Below are 24,461 nucleotides of genomic sequence, written 5' to 3'. Positions count from 1 at the left end.
GAGCTGTGAACGGGCAGGAAGGTGAGAAAATGTCGGATTTTGACCATTTGTGCTGACCTTTGAATTTCAATGTACCTCTCTATAACATGACCCAGCTGTAATGTCAGTGGTCGCATTGATTTGATTTTTAGTTTGCTTGTAGGGCGCTGGCATCCACATTCAGTGACCCAGAAAATGTGGCACTGCTGTGAATAGTTTAGTCGCAAAGTGAAGATTTACGGGTAAAAAGCCCCAAACTGTGAGATTGGTTATTTTTCAGCTTTCAGCAGCCCTGGGCAAGTTCTTTAGAGAAATGTGGCTCTTTTTCTTGGTTCACTTGTCTATGTCCAGCTGCACAACGAGATGAGGCTGGTCATTGTCATTTTCTGAGCTGTGAACGGGCAGGAGGGTGAGAAAATGTCGGATTTTGACCATTTGTGCTGACCTTTGAATTTCAATGTACCTCTCTATAACATTACCCAGCTGTAATGTCAGTGATCGCATTGATTTGATTTTTGGTTTGCTTGTAGGGCGCTGGCACGCACATTCAGTGACCCAATAAATTTGGCACTGCTGTGAATAGTTTAGTCGCAAAGTGAAGATTCCCGGGTAAAAAGCCCCAAACTGTGAGATTGGTTATTTTTCAGCTTTCAGCAGCCCTGGGCAAGTTCTTTAGAGAAATGTGGCTCTTTTTCTTGGTGCACTTGTCTATGTCCAGCTGCACAATGAGATGAGGCTGGTCAGTGTCATTTTCTGAGCTGTGAACGGGCAGGAAGGTGAGAAAATGTCGGATTTTGACCATTTGTGCTGACCTTTGAATTTCAATGTACCTCTCTATAACATGACCCAGCTGTAATGTCAGTGGTCGCATTGATTTGATTTTTGGTTTGCTTGTAGGGCGCTGGCATCCACATTCAGTGACCCAGAAAATGTGGCACTGCTGTGAATAGTTTAGTCGCAAAGTGAAGATTCACGTGTAAAAAGCCCCAAACTGTGAGATTGGTTATTTTTCAGCTTTCAGCAGCCCTGGGCAAGTTTTTTAGAGAAATGTGGCTCTATTTCTTGGTTCACTTGTCTATGTCCAGCTGCACAACAAGATGAGGCTGGTCATTGTCATTTTCTGAGCTGTGAACGGGCAGGAAGGTGAGAAAATGTCGGATTTTGACCATTTGTGCTGACCTTTGAATTTCAATGTACCTCTCTATAACATGACCCAGCTGTAATGTCAGTGATCGCATTGATTTGATTTTTGGTTTGCTTGTAGGGCGCTGGCACGCACATTCAGTGACCCAATAAATTTGGCACTGCTGTGAATAGTTTAGTCGCAAAGTGAAGATTCCCGGGTAAAAAGCCCCAAACTGTGAGATTGGTTATTTTTCAGCTTTCAGCAGCCCTGGGCGAAATTCTTTAGAGAAATGTGGCTCTTTTTCTTGGTGCACTTGTCTATGTCCAGCTGCACAACGAGATGAGGCTGGTCATTGTCATTTTCTGAGCTGTGAACGGGCAGGAAGGTGAGAAAATGTCGGATTTTGACCATTTGTGCTGACCTTTGAATTTCAATGTACCTCTCTATAACATGACCCAGCTGTAATGTCAGTGGTCGCATTGATTTGATTTTTTGTTTGCTTGTAGGGCGCTGGCACCCACATTTAGTGATTCCAAAAATTTGGCACTGCTGTGAATAGTTTAGTCGCAAAGTGAAGATTCACGGGTAAAAAGCCCCAAACTGTGAGATTGGTTATTTTTCAGCTTTCAGCAGCCCTGGGCAAGTTCTTTAGAGAAATGTGGCTCTATTTCTTGGTTCACTTGTCTATGTCCAGCTGCACAACAAGATGAGGCTGGTCATTGTCATTTTCTGAGCTGTGAACGGGCAGGAAGGTGAGAAAATGTCGGATTTTGACCATTTGTGCTGACCTTTGAATTTCAATGTACCTCTCTATAACATGACCCAGCTGTAATGGCAGTGGTCGCATAGATTTGATTTTTGGTTTGCTTCTAGGGCGCTGGCACCCACATTCAGTGACCCAAAAAAATTGGCACTGCTGTGAATAGTTTAGCCGCAAAGTGAAGATTCACGGGTAAAAAGCCCCAAAGTGTGAGATTGGTTATTTTTCAGCTTTCAGCAGCCCTGGGCAAGTTCTTTAGAGAAATGTGGCTCTTTTTCTTGGTGCACTTGTCTATGTCCAGCTGCACAACGGGATGAGGCTGGTCATTGTCATTTTCTGAGCTGTGAACGGGCAGGAAGGTGAGAAAATGTCGGATTTTGACCATTTGTGCTGACCTTTGAATTTCAATGTACCTCTCTATAACATGACCCAGCTGTAATGTCAGTGGTAGCATTGATTTTATTGTTGGTTTGCTTGTAGGGCGCTGGCACCCACATTCAGTGACCCAAAAAATGTGGCACTGCTGTGAATAGTTTAGTCGCAAAGTGAAGATTCACGGGTAAAAAGCCCCAAACTGTGAGATTGGTTATTTTTCAGCTTTCAGCAGCCCTGGGCAAGTTCTTTAGAGAAATGTGGCTCTTTTTCTTGGTGCATTTGTCTATGTCCAGCTGCACAACGAGATGAGGCTGGTCATTGTCATTTTCTGAGCTGTGAACGGGCAGGAAGGTGAGAAAATGTCGGATTTTGACCATTTGTGCTGACCTTTGAATTTCAATGTACCTCTCTATAACATGACCCAGCTGTAATGGCAGTGGTCGTATAGATTTGATTTTTGGTTTGCTTCTAGGGCGCTGGCACCCACATTCAGTGACCCAAAAAATTTGGCACTGCTGTGAATAGTTTAGCCGCAAAGTGAAGATTCACGGGTAAAAAGCCCCAAAGTGTGAGTGGGTGCCAGTGGGTGCCAGCGCCCTACAAGCAAACCAAAAATCAAATCAATGCGACCACTGACATTACAGCTGGGTCATGTTATAGAGAGGTACATTGAAATTCAAAGGTCAGCACAAATGGTCAAAATCCGACATTTTCTCACCTTCCTGCCCGTTCACAGCCCAGAAAATGACAATGACTAGCCTCATCTCGTTGTGCAGCTGGACATAGACAAGTGCACCAAGAAAAGAAGCCACATTTCTCTAAAGAATTTGCCCAGGGCTGCTGAAAGCTGAAAAATAACCAATCTCACAGTTTGGGGCTTTTTACCCGTCAATCTTCACTTTGCGACTAAACTATTCACAGCAGTGCCACATTTTTTGGGTCACTGAATGTGGGTGCCAGCGCCCTACAAGCAAACCAAAAATCAAATCAATGCGACCACTGACATTACAGCTGGGTCATGTTATAGAGAGGTACATTGAAATTCAAAGGTCAGCACAAATGGTCAAAATCCGACATTTTCTCACCTTCCTGCCCGTTCACAGCCCAGAAAATGACAATGACTAGCCTCATCTCGTTGTGCAGGTGGACATAGACAAGTGCACCAAGAAAAAGAGCCACATTTCTCTAAAGAATTTGCCCAGGGCTGCTGAAAGCTGAAAAATAACCAATCTCACAGTTTGGGGCTTTTTACCCGTGAATCTTCACTTTGCGACTAAACTATTCACAGCAGTGCCAAATTTTTTGGGTCACTGAATGCCGGTGCCAGCGCCCTACAAGCAAACCAAAAATCAAATCAATGCGGGTACTGACATTACAGCTGGGTCATGTTATAGAGAGGTACATTTAAATTCAAAGGTCAGCACAAATGGTCAAAATCCGACATTTTCTCACCTTCCTGCCCGTTCACAGCTCAGAAAATGACAATGACCAGCCTCATCTCGTTGTGCAGCTGGACATAGACAAGTGCACCAAGAAAAAGAGCCACATTTCTCTAAAGAACTTGCCCAGGGCTGCTGAAAGCTGAAAATAACCAATCTCACAGTTTGGGGCTTTTTACCCGTGAATCTTCACTTTGCGACTAAACTATTCACAGCAGTGCCACATTCTCTGTGTCACTGAATGTGGATGCCAGCGCCCTACAAGCAAACCAAAAATCAAATCAATGCGACCACTGACATTACAGCTGGGTCATGTTATAGAGAGGTGCATTGAAATTCAATGGTCAGCACAAATGGTCAAAATCCGACATTTTCTCACCTTCCTGCCCGTTCACAGCTCAGAAAATGACAATGACCAGCCTCATCTCGTTGTGCAGCTGGACATAGACAAGTGCACCAAGAAAAAGAGCCACATTTCTCTAAAGAACTTGCCCAGGGCTGCTGAAAGCTGAAAAATAACCAATCTCACAGTTTGGGGCTTTTTACCCGTGAATCTTCACTTTGCGACTAAACTATTCACAGCAGTGCCACATTTTTTGGGTCACTGAATGTGGGTGCCAGCGCCCTACAAGCAAACCAAAAATCAAATCAATGCGACCACTGACATTACAGCTGGGTCATGTTATAGAGAGGTACATTGAAATTCAAAGGGCAGCGCAAGTGGTCAAAATCCGACATTTTCTCACCTTCCTGCCCGTTCACAGCTCAGAAAATGACAACGACCAGCCTCATCTCGTTGTGCAGCTGGACATAGACAAGTGCACCAAGAAAAAGAGCCACATTTCTCTAAAGAATTTGCCCAGGGCTGCTGAAAGCTGAAAATAACCAATCTCACAGTTTGGGGCTTTTTACCCGTGAATCTTCACTTTGCGACTAAACTATTCACAGCAGTGCCACATTTTCTGCGTCACTGAATGTGGGTGCCAGCGCCCTACAAGCAAACCAAAAATCAAATCAATGCGACCACTGACATTACAGCTGGGTCATGTTATAGAGAGGTACATTGAAATTGAAAGGTCAGCACAAATGGTCAAAATCCGACATTTTCTCACCTTCCTGCCTGTTCACAGCCCAGAAAATGACAATGCCTAGCCTCATCTCGTTGTGCAGGTGGACATAGACAAGTGCACCAAGAAAAAGAGCCACATTTCTCTAAAGAATTTGCCCAGGGCTGCTGAAAGCTGAAAAATAACCAATCTCACAGTTTGGGGCTTTTTACCCGTGAATCTTCACTTTGCGACTAAACTATTCACAGCAGTGCCACATTCTCTGGGTCACTGAATGTGGATGCCAGCGCCCTACAAGCAAACCAAAAATCAAATCAATGCGACCACTGCCATTACAGCTGGGTCATGTTATAGAGAGGTACATTGAAATTCAAAGGTCAGCACAAATGGTCAAAATCCGACATTTTCTCACCTTCCTGCCCGTTCACAGCTCAGAAAATGACAATGACCAGCCTCATCTCGTTGTGCAGCTGGACATAGACAAGTGCACCAAGAAATAGAGCCACATTTCTCTAAAGAACTTGCCCAGGGCTGCTGAAAGCTGAAAATAACCAATCTCACAGTTTGGGGCTTTTTACCCGTGAATCTTCACTTTGCGACTAAACTATTCACAGCAGTGCCACATTCTCTGGGTCACTGAATGTGGATGCCAGCGCCGTACAAGCAAACCAAAAATCAAATCAATGCGACCACTGACATTACAGCTGGGTCATGTTATAGAGAGGTACATTGAAATTCAATGGTCAGCACAAATGGTCAAAATCCGACATTTTGTCACCTTCCTGCCCGTTCCCAGCTCAGAAAATGACAATGACCAGCCTCATCTCGTTGTGCAGCTGGACATAGACAAGTGCACCAAGAAAAAGAGCCACATTTCTCTAAAGAACTTGCCCAGCGCTGCTGAAAGCTGAAAAATAACCAATCTCACAGTTTGGGGCTTTTTACCCGTGAATCTTCACTTTGCGACTAAACTATTCACAGCAGTGCCAAATTTTTTGGGTCACTGAATGTGGGTGCCAGCGCCCTACAAGCAAACCAAAAATCAAATCAATGCGACCACTGACATTACAGCTGGGTCATGTTATAGAGAGGTACATTGAAATTCAAAGGTCAGCACAAATGGTCAAAATCCGACATTTTCTCACCTTCCTGCCCGTTCACAGCCCAGAAAATGACAATGACTAGCCTCATCTCGTTGTGCCGCTGGACATAGACAAGTGCACCAAGAAAAGAAGCCACATTTCTCTAAAGAATTTGCCCAGGGCTGCTGAAAGCTGAAAAATAACCAATCTCTCACTTTGGGGCTTTTTACCCGTGAATCTTCACTTTGCGACTAAACTATTCACAGCAGTGCCAATTTTTTTGGGTCACTGAATGTGGGTGCCAGCGCCCTACAAGCAAACCAAAAATCAAATCAATGCGGGTACTGACATTACAGCTGGGTCATGTTATAGAGAGGTACATTGAAATTCAAAGGTCAGCACAAATGGTCAAAATCCGACATTTTCTCACCTTCCTGCCCGTTCACAGCTCAGAAAATGACAATGACCAGCCTCATCTCGTCGTGCAGCTGGACATAGACAAGTGCACCAAGAAAAAGAGCCACATTTCTCTAAAGAACTTGCCCAGGGCTGCTGAAAGCTGAAAAATAACCAATCTCACAGTTTGGGGCTTTTTACCCGTGAATCTTCACTTTGCGACTAAACTATTCACAGCAGTGCCACATTTGTGGGGTCACTGAATGTGGGTTCCAGCGCCCTACAAGCAAACCAAAAATCAAATCAATGCGACCACTGACATTACAGCTGGGTCATGTTATAGAGAGGTACATTGAAATTCAAAGGGCAGCGCAATTGGTCAAAATCCGACATTTTCTCACCTTCCTGCCCGTTCACAGCTCAGAAAATGACAACGACCAGCCTCATCTCGTTGTGCCGCTGGACATAGACAAGTGCACCAAGAAAAAGAGCCACATTTCTCTAAAGAATTTGCCCAGGGCTGCTGAAAGCTGAAAAATAACCAATCTCACAGTTTGGGGCTTTTTACCCGTGAATCTTCACTTTGCGACTAAACTATTCACAGCAGTGCCACATTTTCCGCGTCACTGAATGTGGGTGCCAGCGCCCTACAAGCAAACCAAAAGTCAAATCAATGCGACCACTGACATTACAGCTGGGTCATGTTATAGAGAGGTACATTGAAATTCAAAGGTCAGCACAAATGGTCAAAATCCGACATTTTCTCACCTTCCTGCCCGTTCACAGCCCAGAAAATGACAATGACCAGCCTCATCTCGTTGTGCAGCTGGACATAGACAAGTGCACCAAGAAAAAGAGCCACATTTCTCTAAAGAACTTGCCCAGCGCTGCTGAAAGCTGAAAAATAACCAATCTCACAGTTTGGGGCTTTTTACCCGTGAATCTTCACTTTGCGACTAAACTATTCACAGCAGTGCCAATTTTTTTGGGTCACTGAATGTGGGTGCCAGCGCCCTACAAGCAAACCAAAAATCAAATCAATGCGACCACTGACATTACAGCTGGGTCATGTTATAGAGAGGTACATTGAAATTCAAAGGTCAGCACAAATGGTCAAAATCCGACATTTTCTCACCTTCCTGCCCGTTCACAGCCCAGAAAATGACAATGACTAGCCTCATCTCGTTGTGCCGCTGGACATAGACAAGTGCACCAAGAAAAGAAGCCACATTTCTCTAAAGAATTTGCCCAGGGCTGCTGAAAGCTGAAAAATAACCAATCTCTCACTTTGGGGCTTTTTACCCGTGAATCTTCACTTTGCGACTAAACTATTCACAGCAGTGCCAAATTTTTTGGGTCACTGAATGTGGGTGCCAGCGCCCTACAAGCAAACCAAAAATCAAATCAATGCGGGTACTGACATTACAGCTGGGTCATGTTATAGAGAGGTACATTTAAATTCAAAGGTCAGCACAAATGGTCAAAATCCGACATTTTCTCACCTTCCTGCCCGTTCACAGCTCAGAAAATGACAATGACCAGCCTCATCTCGTTGTGCAGCTGGACATAGACAAGTGCACCAAGAAAAAGAGCCACATTTCTCTAAAGAACTTGCCCAGGGCTGCTGAAAGCTGAAAAATAACCAATCTCACACTTTGGGGCTTTTTACCCGTGAATCTTCACTTTGCGACTAAACTATTCACAGCAGTGCCACATTTTTGGGGTCACTGAATGTGGGTTCCAGCGTCCTACAAGCAAACCAAAAATCAAATCAATGCGACCACTGACATTACAGCTGGGTCATGTTATAGAGAGGTACATTGAAATTCAAAGGGCAGCGCAATTGGTCAAAATCCGACATTTTCTCACCTTCCTGCCCGTTCACAGCTCAGAAAATGACAACGACCAGCCTCATCTCGTTGTGCCGCTGGACATAGACAAGTGCACCAAGAAAAAGAGCCACATTTCTCTAAAGAATTTGCCCAGGGCTGCTGAAAGCTGAAAAATAACCAATCTCACAGTTTGGGGCTTTTTACCCGTGAATCTTCACTTTGCGACTAAACTATTCACAGCAGTGCCACATTTTCCGCGTCACTGAATGTGGGTGCCAGCGCCCTACAAGCAAACCAAAAATCAAATCAATGCGACCACTGACATTACAGCTGGGTCATGTTATAGAGAGGTACATTGAAATTCAAAGGTCAGCACAAATGGTCAAAATCCGACATTTTCTCACCTTCCTGCCCGTTCACAGCCCAGAAAATGACAATGACTAGCCTCATCTCGTTGTGCAGGTGGACATAGACAAGTGCACCAAGAAAAAGAGCCACATTTCTCTAAAGAATTTGCCCAGGGCTGCTGAAAGCTGAAAAATAACCAATCTCACAGTTTGGGGCTTTTTACCCGTGAATCTTCACTTTGCGACTAAACTATTCACAGCAGTGCCAAATTTTTTGGGTCACTGAATGCCGGTGCCAGCGCCCTACAAGCAAACCAAAAATCAAATCAATGCGGGTACTGACATTACAGCTGGGTCATGTTATAGAGAGGTACATTGAAATTCAAAGGTCAGCACAAATGGTCAAAATCCGACATTTTCTCACCTTCCTGCCCGTTCACAGCTCAGAAAATGACAATGACCAGCCTCATCTCGTTGTGCAGCTGGACATAGACAAGTGCACCAAGAAAAAGAGCCACATTTCTCTAAAGAACTTGCCCAGGGCTGCTGAAAGCTGAAAAATAACCAATCTCACAGTTTGGGGCTTTTTACCCGTGAATCTTCACTTTGCGACTAAACTATTCACAGCAGTGCCACATTTTTGGGGTCACTGAATGTGGGTTCCAGCGCCCTACAAGCAAACCAAAAATCAAATCAATGCGACCACTGACATTACAGCTGGGTCATGTTATAGAGAGGTACATTGAAATTCAAAGGGCAGCGCAATTGGTCAAAATCCGACATTTTCTCACCTTCCTGCCCGTTCACAGCTCAGAAAATGACAACGACCAGCCTCATCTCGTTGTGCCGCTGGACATAGACAAGTGCACCAAGAAAAAGAGCCACATTTCTCTAAAGAATTTGCCCAGGGCTGCTGAAAGCTGAAAAATAACCAATCTCACAGTTTGGGGCTTTTTACCCGTGAATCTTCACTTTGCGACTAAACTATTCACAGCAGTGCCACATTTTCCGCGTCACTGAATGTGGGTGCCAGCGCCCTACAAGCAAACCAAAAGTCAAATCAATGCGACCACTGACATTACAGCTGGGTCATGTTATAGAGAGGTACATTGAAATTCAAAGGTCAGCACAAATGGTCAAAATCCGACATTTTCTCACCTTCCTGCCCGTTCACAGCCCAGAAAATGACAATGACCAGCCTCATCTCGTTGTGCAGCTGGACATAGACAAGTGCACCAAGAAAAAGAGCCACATTTCTCTAAAGAACTTGCCCAGCGCTGCTGAAAGCTGAAAAATAACCAATCTCACAGTTTGGGGCTTTTTACCCGTGAATCTTCACTTTGCGACTAAACTATTCACAGCAGTGCCAAATTTTTTGGGTCACTGAATGTGGGTGCCAGCGCCCTACAAGCAAACCAAAAATCAAATCAATGCGACCACTGACATTACAGCTGGGTCATGTTATAGAGAGGTACATTGAAATTCAAAGGTCAGCACAAATGGTCAAAATCCGACATTTTCTCACCTTCCTGCCCGTTCACAGCCCAGAAAATGACAATGACTAGCCTCATCTCGTTGTGCCGCTGGACATAGACAAGTGCACCAAGAAAAGAAGCCACATTTCTCTAAAGAATTTGCCCAGGGCTGCTGAAAGCTGAAAAATAACCAATCTCTCACTTTGGGGCTTTTTACCCGTGAATCTTCACTTTGCGACTAAACTATTCACAGCAGTGCCAATTTTTTTGGGTCACTGAATGTGGGTGCCAGCGCCCTACAAGCAAACCAAAAATCAAATCAATGCGGGTACTGACATTACAGCTGGGTCATGTTATAGAGAGGTACATTGAAATTCAAAGGTCAGCACAAATGGTCAAAATCCGACATTTTCTCACCTTCCTGCCCGTTCACAGCTCAGAAAATGACAATGACCAGCCTCATCTCGTTGTGCAGCTGGACATAGACAAGTGCACCAAGAAAAAGAGCCACATTTCTCTAAAGAACTTGCCCAGGGCTGCTGAAAGCTGAAAAATAACCAATCTCACACTTTGGGGCTTTTTACCCGTGAATCTTCACTTTGCGACTAAACTATTCACAGCAGTGCCACATTTTTGGGGTCACTGAATGTGGGTTCCAGCGTCCTACAAGCAAACCAAAAATCAAATCAATGCGACCACTGACATTACAGCTGGGTCATGTTATAGAGAGGTACATTGAAATTCAAAGGGCAGCGCAATTGGTGAAAATCCGACATTTTCTCACCTTCCTGCCCGTTCACAGCTCAGAAAATGACAACGACCAGCCTCATCTCGTTGTGCCGCTGGACATAGACAAGTGCACCAAGAAAAAGAGCCACATTTCTCTAAAGAATTTGCCCAGGGCTGCTGAAAGCTGAAAAATAACCAATCTCACAGTTTGGGGCTTTTTACCCGTGAATCTTCACTTTGCGACTAAACTATTCACAGCAGTGCCACATTTTCCGCGTCACTGAATGTGGGTGCCAGCGCCCTACAAGCAAACCAAAAATCAAATCAATGCGACCACTGACATTACAGCTGGGTCATGTTATAGAGAGGTACATTGAAATTCAAAGGTCAGCACAAATGGTCAAAATCCGACATTTTCTCACCTTCCTGCCCGTTCACAGCCCAGAAAATGACAATGACTAGCCTCATCTCGTTGTGCAGGTGGACATAGACAAGTGCACCAAGAAAAAGAGCCACATTTCTCTAAAGAATTTGCCCAGGGCTGCTGAAAGCTGAAAAATAACCAATCTCACAGTTTGGGGCTTTTTACCCGTGAATCTTCACTTTGCGACTAAACTATTCACAGCAGTGCCAAATTTTTTGGGTCACTGAATGCCGGTGCCAGCGCCCTACAAGCAAACCAAAAATCAAATCAATGCGGGTACTGACATTACAGCTGGGTCATGTTATAGAGAGGTACATTGAAATTCAAAGGTCAGCACAAATGGTCAAAATCCGACATTTTCTCACCTTCCTGCCCGTTCACAGCTCAGAAAATGACAATGACCAGCCTCATCTCGTTGTGCAGCTGGACATAGACAAGTGCACCAAGAAAAAGAGCCACATTTCTCTAAAGAACTTGCCCAGGGCTGCTGAAAGCTGAAAATAACCAATCTCACAGTTTGGGGCTTTTTACCCGTGAATCTTCACTTTGCGACTAAACTATTCACAGCAGTGCCACATTCTCTGGGTCACTGAATGTGGATGCCAGCGCCCTACAAGCAAACCAAAAATCAAATCAATGCGACCACTGACATTACAGCTGGGTCATGTTATAGAGAGGTACATTGAAATTCAATGGTCAGCACAAATGGTCAAAATCCGACATTTTCTCACCTTCCTGCCCGTTCACAGCTCAGAAAATGACAATGACCAGCCTCATCTCGTTGTGCAGCTGGACATAGACAAGTGCACCAAGAAAAAGAGCCACATTTCTCTAAAGAACTTGCCCAGCGCTGCTGAAAGCTGAAAAATAACCAATCTCACAGTTTGGGGCTTTTTACCCGTGAATCTTCACTTTGCGACTAAACTATTCACAGCAGTGCCAAATTTTTTGGGTCACTGAATGTGGGTGCCAGCGCCCTACAAGCAAACCAAAAATCAAATCAATGCGACCACTGACATTACAGCTGGGTCATGTTATAGAGAGGTACATTGAAATTCAAAGGTCAGCACAAATGGTCAAAATCCGACATTTTCTCACCTTCCTGCCCGTTCACAGCCCAGAAAATGACAATGACTAGCCTCATCTCGTTGTGCAGCTGGACATAGAGAAGTGCACCAAGAAAAGAAGCCACATTTCTCTAAAGAATTTGCCCAGGGCTGCTGAAAGCTGAAAAATAACCAATCTCACAGTTTGGGGCTTTTTACCCGTGAATCTTCACTTTGCGACTAAACTATTCACAGGAGTGCCAAATTTTTTGGGTCACTGAATGTGGGTGCCAGCGCCCTAAAAGCAAACCAAAAATCAAATCAATGCGGGTACTGACATTACAGCTGGGTCATGTTATAGAGAGGTACATTTAAATTCAAAGGTCAGCACAAATGGTCAAAATCCGACATTTTCTCACCTTCCTGCCCGTTCACAGCTCAGAAAATGACAATGACCAGCCTCATCTCGTTGTGCAGCTGGACATAGACAAGTGCACCAAGAAAAAGAGCCACATTTCTCTAAAGAACTTGCCCAGGGCTGCTGAAAGCTGAAAAATAACCAATCTCACAGTTTGGGGCTTTTTACCCGTGAATCTTCACTTTGCGACTAAACTATTCACAGCAGTGCCACATTTTTGGGGTCACTGAATGTGGGTGCCAGCGCCCTACAAGCAAACCAAAAATCAAATCAATGCGACCACTGACATTACAGCTGGGTCATGTTATAGAGAGGTACATTGAAATTCAAAGGGCAGCGCAATTGGTCAAAATCCGACATTTTCTCACCTTCCTGCCCGTTCACAGCTCAGAAAATGACAACGACCAGCCTCATCTCGTTGTGCAGCTGGACATAGACAAGTGCACCAAGAAAAAGAGCCACATTTCTCTAAAGAATTTGCCCAGGGCTGCTGAAAGCTGAAAAATAACCAATCTCACACTTTGGGGCTTTTTACCCGTGAATCTTCACTTTGCGACTAAACTATTCACAGCAGTGCCACATTTTCTGCGTCACTGAATGTGGGTGCCAGCGTCCTACAAGCAAACCAAAAATCAAATCAATGCGACCACTGACATTACAGCTGGGTCATGTTATAGAGAGGTACATTGAAATTCAAAGGTCAGCACAAATGGTCAAAATCCGACATTTTCTCACCTTCCTGCCCGTTCACAGCCCAGAAAATGACAATGACTAGCCTCATCTCGTTGTGCAGCTGGACATAGACAAGTGCACCAAGAAAAAGAGCCACATTTCTCTAAACAATTTGCCCAGGGCTGCTGAAAGCTGAAAAATAACAAATCTCACAGTTTGGGGCTTTTTACCCGTGAATCTTCACTTTGCGACTAAACTATTCACAGCAGTGCCAAATTTTTGGGTCACTGAATGCCGGTGCCAGCGCCCTACAAGCAAACCAAAAATCAAATCAATGCGGGTACTGACATTACAGCTGGGTCATGTTATAGAGAGGTACATTTAAATTCAAAGGTCAGCACAAATGGTCAAAATCCGACATTTTCTCACCTTCCTGCCCGTTCACAGCTCAGAAAATGACACTGACCAGCCTCATCTCGTTGTGCAGCTGGACATAGACAAGTGCACCAAGAAAAAGAGCCACATTTCTCTAAAGAATTTGCCCAGGGCTGCTGAAAGCTGAAAATAACCAATCTCACAGTTTGGGGCTTTTTACCCGTGAATCTTCACTTTGCGACTAAACTATTCACAGCAGTGCCACATTCTCTGGGTCACTGAATGTGGATGCCAGCGCCCTACAAGCAAACCAAAAATCAAATCAATGCGACCACTGACATTACAGCTGGGTCATGTTATAGAGAGGTACATTGAAATTCAATGGTCAGCACAAATGGTCAAAATCCGACATTTTCTCACCTTCCTGCCCGTTCACAGCTCAGAAAATGACAATGACCAGCCTCATCTCGTTGTGCAGCTGGACATAGACAAGTGCACCAAGAAAAAGAGCCACATTTCTCTAAAGAACTTGCCCAGGGCTGCTGAAAGCTGAAAAATAACCAATCTCACAGTTTGGGGCTTTTTACCCGTGAATCTTCACTTTGCGACTAAACTATTCACAGCAGTGCCACATTTTTTGGGTCACTGAATGTGGGTGCCAGCGCCCTACAAGCAAACCAAAAATCAAATCAATGCGACCACTGACATTACAGCTGGGTCATGTTATAGAGAGGTACATTGAAATTCAAAGGGCAGCGCAAGTGGTCAAAATCCGACATTTTCTCACCTTCCTGCCCGTTCACAGCTCAGAAAATGACAACGACCAGCCTCATCTCGTTGTGCAGCTGGACATAGACAAGTGCACCAAGAAAAAGAGCCACATTTCTCTAAAGAATTTGCCCAGGGCTGCTGAAAGCTGAAAAATAACCAATCTCACAGTTTGGGGCTTTTTACCCGTGAATCTTCACTTTGCGACTAAACTATTCACAGCAGTGCCACATTTTCTGCGTCACTAAATGTGGGTGCCAGCGCCCTACAAGCAAACCAAAAATCAAATCAATGCGACCACTGACATTACAGCTGGGTCATGTTATAGAGAGGTACATTGAAATTGAAAGGTCAGCACAAATGGTCAAAATCCGACATTTTCTCACCTTCCTGCCTGTTCACAGCCCAGAAAATGACAATGCCTAGCCTCATCTCGTTGTGCAGGTGGACATAGACAAGTGCACCAAGAAAAAGAGCCACATTTCTCTAAAGAATTTGCCCAGGGCTGCTGAAAGCTGAAAAATAACCAATCTCACAGTTTGGGGCTTTTTACCCGTGAATCTTCACTTTGCGACTAAACTATTCACAGCAGTGCCACATTCTCTGGGTCACTGAATGTGGATGCCAGCGCCGTACAAGCAAACCAAAAATCAAATCAATGCTACCACTGACATTACAGCTGGGTCATGTTATAGAGAGGTACATTGAAATTCAAAGGTCAGCACAAATGGTCAAAATCCGACATTTTCTCACCTTCCTGCCCGTTCACAGCCCAGAAAATGACAATGACCAGCCTCATCTCGTTGTGCAGCTCGACATAGACAAGTGCACCAAGAAATAGAGCCACATTTCTCTAAAGAATTTGCCCAGGGCTGCTGAAAGCTGAAAAATAACCAATCTCACAGTTTGGGGCTTTTTACCCGTGAATCTTCACTTTGCGACTAAACTATTCACAGCAGTGCCACATTCTCTGGGTCACTGAATGTGGATGCCAGCGCCGTACAAGCAAACCAAAAATCAAATCAATGCGACCACTGACATTACAGCTGGGTCATGTTATAGAGAGGTACATTGAAATTCAAAGGTCAGCACAAATGGTCAAAATCCGACATTTTCTCACCCCCTCTGCCCGTTCACAGCCCAGAAAATGACAATGACTAGCCTCATCTCGTTGTGCCGCTGGACATAGACAAGTGCACCAAGGAAAGAAGCCACATTTCTCTAAAGAATTTGCCCAGGGCTGCTGAAAGCTGAAAAATAACCAATCTCTCACTTTGGGGCTTTTTACCCGTGAATCTTCACTTTGCGACTAAACTATTCACAGCAGTGCCAAATTTTTTGGGTCACTGAATGTGGGTGCCAGCGCCCTACAAGCAAACCAAAAATCAAATCAATGCGGGTACTGACATTACAGCTGGGTCATGTTATAGAGAGGTACATTTAAATTCAAAGGTCAGCACAAATGGTCAAAATCCGACATTTTCTCACCTTCCTGCCCGTTCACAGCTCAGAAAATGACAATGACCAGCCTCATCTCGTTGTGCAGCTGGACATAGACAAGTGCACCAAGAAAAAGAGCCACATTTCTCTAAAGAACTTGCCCAGGGCTGCTGAAAGCTGAAAAATAACCAATCTCACAGTTTGGGGCTTTTTATCCGTGAATCTTCACTTTGCGACTAAACTATTCACAGCAGTGCCACATTTTTGGGGTCACTGAATGTGGGTGCCAGCGCCCTACAAGCAAACCAAAAATCAAATCAATGCGACCACTGACATTACAGCTGGGTCATGTTATAGAGAGGTACATTGAAATTCAAAGGTCAGCACAAATGGTCAAAATCCGACATTTTCTCACCTTCCTGCCCATTCACAGCTCAGAAAATGACAATGACCAGCCTCATCTCGTTGTGCAGCTGGACATAGACAAGTGCACCAAGAAAAAGAGCCACATTTCTCTAAAGAACTTGCCCAGGGCTGCTGAAAGCTGAAAATAACCAATCTCACAGTTTGGGGCTTTTTACCCGTGAATCTTCACTTTGCGACTAAACTATTCACAGCAGTGCCACATTCTCTGGGTCACTGAATGTGGATGCCAGCGCCCTACAAGCAAACGTAAAAATCAAATCAATGCGACCACTGACATTACAGCTGGGTCATGTTATAGAGAGGTACATTGAAATTCAATGGTCAGCACAAATGGTCAAAATCCGACATTTTCTCACCTTCCTGCCCGTTCACAGCTCAGAAAATGACAATGACCAGCCTCATCTCGTTGTGCAGCTGGACATAGACAAGTGCACCAAGAAAAAGAGCCACATTTCTCTAAAGAACTTGCCCAGCGCTGCTGAAAGCTGAAAAATAACCAATCTCACAGTTTGGGGCTTTTTACCCGTGAATCTTCACTTTGCGACTAAACTATTCACAGCAGTGCCAAATTTTTTGGGTCACTGAATGTGGGTGCCAGCGCCCTACAAGCAAACCAAAAATCAAATCAATGCGACCACTGACATTACAGCTGGGTCATGTTATAGAGAGGTACATTGAAATTCAAAGGTCAGCACAAATGGTCAAAATCCGACATTTTCTCACCTTCCTGCCCGTTCACAGCCCAGAAAATGACAATGACTAGCCTCATCTCGTTGTGCAGCTGGACATAGACAAGTGCACCAAGAAAAGAAGCCACATTTCTCTAAAGAATTTGCCCAGGGCTGCTGAAAGCTGAAAAATAACCAATCTCACAGTTTGGGGCTTTTTACCCGTGAATCTTCACTTTGCGACTAAACTATTCACAGCAGTGCCAAATTTTTTGGGTCACTGAATGTGGGTGCCAGCGCCCTACAAGCAAACCAAAAATCAAATCAATGCGGGTACTGACATTACAGCTGGGTCATGTTATAGAGAGGTACATTTAAATTCAAAGGTCAGCACAAATGGTCAAAATCCGACATTTTCTCACCTTCCTGCCCGTTCACAGCTCAGAAAATGACAATGACCAGCCTCATCTCGTTGTGCAGCTGGACATAGACAAGTGCACCAAGAAAAAGAGCCATATATCTCTAAAGAACTTGCCCAGGGCTGCTGAAAGCTGAAAAATAACCAATCTCACAGTTTGGGGCTTTTTACCCGTGAATCTTCACTTTGCGACTAAACTATTCACAGCAGTGCCACATTTTCCGCGTCACTGAATGTGGGTGCCAGCGCCCTACAAGCAAACCAAAAATCAAATCAATGCGACCACTGACATTACAGCTGGGTCATGTTATAGAGAGGTACATTGAAATTCAAAGGTCAGCACAAATGGTCAAAATCCGACATTTTCTCACCTTCCTGCCCGTTCACAGCCCAGAAAATGACAATGACTAGCCTCATCTCGTTGTGCAGGTGGACATAGACAAGTGCACCAAGAAAAAGAGCCACATTTCTCTAAAGAATTTGCCCAGGGCTGCTGAAAGCTGAAAAATAACCAATCTCACAGTTTGGGGCTTTTTACCCGTGAATCTTCACTTTGCGACTAAACTATTCACAGCAGTGCCAAATTTTTTGGGTCACTGAATGCCGGTGCCAGCGCCCTACAAGCAAACCAAAAATCAAATCAATGCGGGTACTGACATTACAGCTGGGTCATGTTATAGAGAGGTACATTTAAATTCAAAGGTCAGCACAAATGGTCAAAATCCGACATTTTCTCACCTTCCTGCCCGTTCACAGCTCAGAAAATGACAATGACCAGCCTCATCTCGTTGTGCAGCTGGACATAGACAAGTGCACCAAGAAAAAGAGCCACATTTCTCTAAAGAACTTGCCCAGGGCTGCTGAAAGCTGAAAATAACCAATCTCACAGTTTGGGGCTTTTTACCCGTGAATCTTCACTTTGCGACTAAACTATTCACAGCAGTGCCACATTCTCTGGGTCACTGAATGTGGATGCCAGCGCCCTACAAGCAAACCAAAAATCAAATCAATGCGACCACTGACGTTACAGCTGGGTCATGTTATAGAGAGGTACATTGAAATTCAATGGTCAGCACAAATGGTCAAAATCCGACATTTTCTCACCTTCCTGCCCGTTCACAGCTCAGAAAATGACAATGACCAGCCTCATCTCGTTGTGCAGCTGGACATAGACAAGTGCACCAAGAAAAAGAGCCACATTTCTCTAAAGAACTTGCCCAGCGCTGCTGAAAGCTGAAAAATAACCAATCTCACAGTTTGGGGCTTTTTACCCGTGAATCTTCACTTTGCGACTAAACTATTCACAGCAGTGCCAAATTTTTTGGGTCACTGAATGTGGGTGCCAGCGCCCTACAAGCAAACCAAAAATCAAATCAATGCGACCACTGACATTACAGCTGGGTCATGTTATAGAGAGGTACAATGAAATTCAAAGGTCAGCACAAATGGTCAAAATCCGACATTTTCTCACCTTCCTGCCCGTTCACAGCCCAGAAAATGACAATGACTAGCCTCATCTCGTTGTGCAGCTGGACATAGACAAGTGCACCAAGAAAAGAAGCCACATTTCTCTAAAGAATTTGCCCAGGGCTGCTGAAAGCTGAAAAATAACCAATCTCACAGTTTGGGGCTTTTTACCCGTGAATCTTCACTTTGCGACTAAACTATTCACAGCAGTGCCAAATTTTTTGGGTCACTGAATGTGGGTGCCAGCGCCCTACAAGCAAACCAAAAATCAAATCAATGCGGGTACTGACATTACAGCTGGGTCATGTTATAGAGAGGTACATTTAAATTCAAAGGTCAGCACAAATGGTCAAAATCCGACATTTTCTCACCTTCCTGCCCGTTCACAGCTCAGAAAATGACAATGACCAGCCTCATCTCGTTGTGCAGCTGGACATAGACAAGTGCACCAAGAAAAAGAGCCATATATCTCTAAAGAACTTGCCCAGGGCTGCTGAAAGCTGAAAAATAACCAATCTCACAGTTTGGGGCTTTTTACCCGTGAATCTTCACTTTGCGACTAAACTATTCACAGCAGTGCCACATTTTTGGGGTCACTGAATGTGGGTGCCAGCGCCCTACAAGCAAACCAAAAATCAAATCAATGCGACCACTGACATTACAGCTGGGTCATGTTATAGAGAGGTACATTGAAATTCAAAGGGCAGCGCAATGGGTCAAAATCCGACATTTTCTCACCTTCCTGCCCGTTCACAGCTCAGAAAATGACAACGACCAGCCTCATCTCGTTGTGCAGCTGGACATAGACAAGTGCACCAAGAAAAAGAGCCACATTTCTCTAAAGAATTTGCCCAGGGCTGCTGAAAGCTGAAAAATAACCAATCTCACAGTTTGGGGCTTTTTACCCGTGAATCTTCACTTTGCGACTAAACTATTCACAGCAGTGCCACATTTTCTGCGTCACTGAATGTGGGTGCTAGCGCCCTACAAGCAAACCAAAAATCAAATCAATGCGACCACTGACATTACAGCTGGGTCATGTTATAGAGAGGTACATTGAAATTCAAAGGTCAGCACAAATGGTCAAAATACGACATTTTCTCACCTTCCTGCCCGTTCACAGCCCAGAAAATGACAATGACTAGCCTCATCTCGTTGTGCAGCTGGACATAGACAAGTGCACCAAGAAAAAGAGCCACATTTCTCTAAAGAATTTGCCCAGGGCTGCTGAAAGCTGAAAAATAACCATTCTCACAGTTTGGGGCTTTTTACCCGTGAATCTTCACTTTGCGACTAAACTATTCACAGCAGTGCCAATTTTTTTGGGTCACTGAATGTGGGTGCCAGCGCCCTACAAGCAAACCAAAAATCAAATCAATGCGGGTACTGACATTACAGCTGGGTCATGTTATAGAGAGGTACATTTAAATTCAAAGGTCAGCACAAATGGTCAAAATCCGACATTTTCTCACCTTCCTGCCCGTTCACAGCTCAGAAAATGACAATGACCAGCCTCATCTCGTTATGCAGCTGGACATAGACAAGTGCACCAAGAAAAAGAGCCACATTTCTCTAAAGAACTTGCCCAGGGCTGCTGAAAGCTGAAAAATAACCAATCTCACAGTTTGGGGCTTTTTACCCGTGAATCTTCACTTTGCGACTAAACTATTCACAGCAGTGCCACATTTTTTGGGTCACTGAATGTGGGTGCCAGCGCCCTACAAGCAAACCAAAAATCAAATCAATGCGACCACTGACATTACAGCTGGGTCATGTTATAGAGAGGTACATTGAAATTCAAAGGGCAGCGCAATTGGTCAAAATCCGACATTTTCTCACCTTCCTGCCCGTTCACAGCTCAGAAAATGACAACGACCAGCCTCATCTCGTTGTGCAGCTGGACATAGACAAGTGCACCAAGAAAAAGAGCCACATTTCTCTAAAGAACTTGCCCAGGGCTGCTGAAAGCTGAAAAATAACCAATCTCACAGTTTGGGGCTTTTTACCCGTGAATCTTCACTTTGCGACTAAACTATTCACAGCAGTGCCACATTTTTTGGGTCACTGAATGTGGGTGCCAGCGCCCTACAAGCAAACCAAAAATCAAATCAATGCGACCACTGACATTACAGCTGGGTCATGTTATAGAGAGGTACATTGAAATTCAAAGGGCAGCGCAATTGGTCAAAATCCGACATTTTCTCACCTTCCTGCCCGTTCACAGCTCAGAAAATGACAACGACCAGCCTCATCTCGTTGTGCAGCTGGACATAGACAAGTGCACCAAGAAAAAGAGCCACATTTCTCTAAAGAATTTGCCCAGGGCTGCTGAAAGCTGAAAAATAACCAATCTCACAGTTTGGGGCTTTTTACCCGTGAATCTTCACTTTGCGACTAAACTATTCACAGCAGTGCCAAATTTTTTGGGTCACTGAATGCCGGTGCCAGCGCCCTACAAGCAAACCAAAAATCAAATCAATGCGGGTACTGACATTACAGCTGGGTCATGTTATAGAGAGGTACATTTAAATTCAAAGGTCAGCACAAATGGTCAAAATCCGACATTTTCTCACCTTCCTGCCCGTTCACAGCTCAGAAAATGACAATGACCAGCCTCATCTCGTTGTGCAGCTGGACATAGACAAGTGCACCAAGAAAAAGAGCCACATTTCTCTAAAGAACTTGCCCAGGGCTGCTGAAAGCTGAAAATAACCAATCTCACAGTTTGGGGCTTTTTACCCGTGAATCTTCACTTTGCGACTAAACTATTCACAGCAGTGCCACATTCTCTGGGTCACTGAATGTGGATGCCAGCGCCCTACAAGCACACCAAAAATCAAATCAATGCGACCACTGACATTACAGCTGGGTCATGTTATAGAGAGGTACATTGAAATTCAATGGTCAGCACAAATGGTCAAAATCCGACATTTTCTCACCTTCCTGCCCGTTCACAGCTCAGAAAATGACAATGAGCAGCCTCATCTCGTTGTGCAGCTGGACATAGACAAGTGCACCAAGAAAAAGAGCCACATTTCTCTAAAGAACTTGCCCAGCGCTGCTGAAAGCTGAAAAATAACCAATCTCACAGTTTGGGGCTTTTTACCCGTGAATCTTCACTTTGCGACTAAACTATTCACAGCAGTGCCAAATTTTTTGGGTCACTGAATGTGGGTGCCAGCGCCCTACAAGCAAACCAAAAATCAAATCAATGCGACCACTGACATTACAGCTGGGTCATGTTATAGAGAGGTACATTGAAATTCAAAGGTCAGCACAAATGGTCAAAATCCGACATTTTCTCACCTTCCTGCCCGTTCACAGCCCAGAAAATGACAATGACTAGCCTCATCTCGTTGTGCAGCTGGACATAGACAAGTGCACCAAGAAAAGAAGCCACATTTCTCTAAAGAATTTGCCCAGGGCTGCTGAAAGCTGAAAAATAACCAATCTCACAGTTTGGGGCTTTTTACCCGTGAATCTTCACTTTGCGACTAAACTATTCACAGCAGTGCCAAATTTTTTGGGTCACTGAATGTGGGTGCCAGCGCCCTACAAGCAAACCAAAAATCAAATCAATGCGGGTACTGACATTACAGCTGGGTCATGTTATAGAGAGGTACATTTAAATTCAAAGGTCAGCACAAATGGTCAAAATCCGACATTTTCTCACCTTCCTGCCCGTTCACAGCTCAGAAAATGACAATGACCAGCCTCATCTCGTTGTGCAGCTGGACATAGACAAGTGCACCAAGAAAAAGAGCCATATATCTCTAAAGAACTTGCCCAGGGCTGCTGAAAGCTGAAAAATAACCAATCTCACAGTTTGGGGCTTTTTACCCGTGAATCTTCACTTTGCGACTAAACTATTCACAGCAGTGCCACATTTTTGGGGTCACTGAATGTGGGTGCCAGCGCCCTACAAGCAAACCAAAAATCAAATCAATGCGACCACTGACATTACAGCTGGGTCATGTTATAGAGAGGTACATTGAAATTCAAAGGGCAGCGCAATGGGTCAAAATCCGACATTTTCTCACCTTCCTGCCCGTTCACAGCTCAGAAAATGACAACGACCAGCCTCATCTCGTTGTGCAGCTGGACATAGACAAGTGCACCAAGAAAAAGAGCCACATTTCTCTAAAGAATTTGCCCAGGGCTGCTGAAAGCTGAAAAATAACCAATCTCACAGTTTGGGGCTTTTTACCCGTGAATCTTCACTTTGCGACTAAACTATTCACAGCAGTGCCACATTTTCTGCGTCACTGAATGTGGGTGCTAGCGCCCTACAAGCAAACCAAAAATCAAATCAATGCGACCACTGACATTACAGCTGGGTCATGTTATAGAGAGGTACATTGAAATTCAAAGGTCAGCACAAATGGTCAAAATACGACATTTTCTCACCTTCCTGCCCGTTCACAGCCCAGAAAATGACAATGACTAGCCTCATCTCGTTGTGCAGCTGGACATAGACAAGTGCACCAAGAAAAAGAGCCACATTTCTCTAAAGAATTTGCCCAGGGCTGCTGAAAGCTGAAAAATAACCATTCTCACAGTTTGGGGCTTTTTACCCGTGAATCTTCACTTTGCGACTAAACTATTCACAGCAGTGCCAATTTTTTTGGGTCACTGAATGTGGGTGCCAGCGCCCTACAAGCAAACCAAAAATCAAATCAATGCGGGTACTGACATTACAGCTGGGTCATGTTATAGAGAGGTACATTTAAATTCAAAGGTCAGCACAAATGGTCAAAATCCGACATTTTCTCACCTTCCTGCCCGTTCACAGCTCAGAAAATGACAATGACCAGCCTCATCTCGTTGTGCAGCTGGACATAGACAAGTGCACCAAGAAAAAGAGCCACGTTTCTCTAAAGAACTTGCCCAGGGCTGCTGAAAGCTGAAAAATAACCAATCTCACAGTTTGGGGCTTTTTACCCGTGAATCTTCACTTTGCGACTAAACTATTCACAGCAGTGCCAAATTTTTTGGGTCACTGAATGTGGGTGCCAGCGCCCTACAAGCAAACCAAAAATCAAATCAATGCGACCACTGACATTACAGCTGGGTCATGTTATAGAGAGGTACATTGAAATTCAAAGGGCAGCGCAATTGGTCAAAATCCGACATTTTCTCACCTTCCTGCCCGTTCACAGCTCAGAAAATGACAACGACCAGCCTCATCTCGTTGTGCAGCTGGACATAGACAAGTGCACCAAGAAAAAGAGCCACATTTCTCTAAAGAACTTGCCCAGGGCTGCTGAAAGCTGAAAAATAACCAATCTCACAGTTTGGGGCTTTTTACCCGTGAATCTTCACTTTGCGACTAAACTATTCACAGCAGTGCCACATTTTTTGGGTCACTGAATGTGGGTGCCAGCGCCCTACAAGCAAACCAAAAATCAAATCAATGCGACCACTGACATTACAGCTGGGTCATGTTATAGAGAGGTACATTGAAATTCAAAGGGCAGCGCAATTGGTCAAAATCCGACATTTTCTCACCTTCCTGCCCGTTCACAGCTCAGAAAATGACAACGACCAGCCTCATCTCGTTGTGCAGCTGGACATAGACAAGTGCACCAAGAAAAAGAGCCACATTTCTCTAAAGAACTTGCCCAGGGCTGCTGAAAGCTGAAAATAACCAATCTCACAGTTTGGGGCTTTTTACCCGTGAATCTTCAATTTGCGACTAAACTATTCACAGCAGTGCCAAATTTTCTGGGTCA

At 44.5% G+C, this 24,461-nt stretch overlaps 2 long non-coding RNA genes across 2 annotated transcripts in view; both read left to right on the top strand.

Annotated features, from left to right (window-relative positions):
• The window catches only part of LOC135818835 (uncharacterized), a 191,941-nt gene that overhangs the window by 59,106 nt on the left and 108,374 nt on the right, over window positions 1-24,461 (top strand). The window lies entirely within an intron of this gene.
• Window positions 1,430-2,594, top strand: LOC135819466 (uncharacterized). Its single transcript, XR_010553919.1, has 3 exons — window positions 1,430-1,490; window positions 2,167-2,224; window positions 2,534-2,594. It is a non-coding gene; the product is annotated as an uncharacterized LOC135819466 (long non-coding RNA).

The sequence above is a fragment of the Sycon ciliatum genome, chromosome 6 (assembly GCF_964019385.1).
Source record: "Sycon ciliatum chromosome 6, ocSycCili1.1, whole genome shotgun sequence".
Taxonomy (NCBI): domain Eukaryota; kingdom Metazoa; phylum Porifera; class Calcarea; order Leucosolenida; family Sycettidae; genus Sycon; species Sycon ciliatum.
The sequence above is the reverse complement of the archived record's forward strand: the minus strand, read 5'-3'. Positions and strand labels throughout refer to the sequence as shown.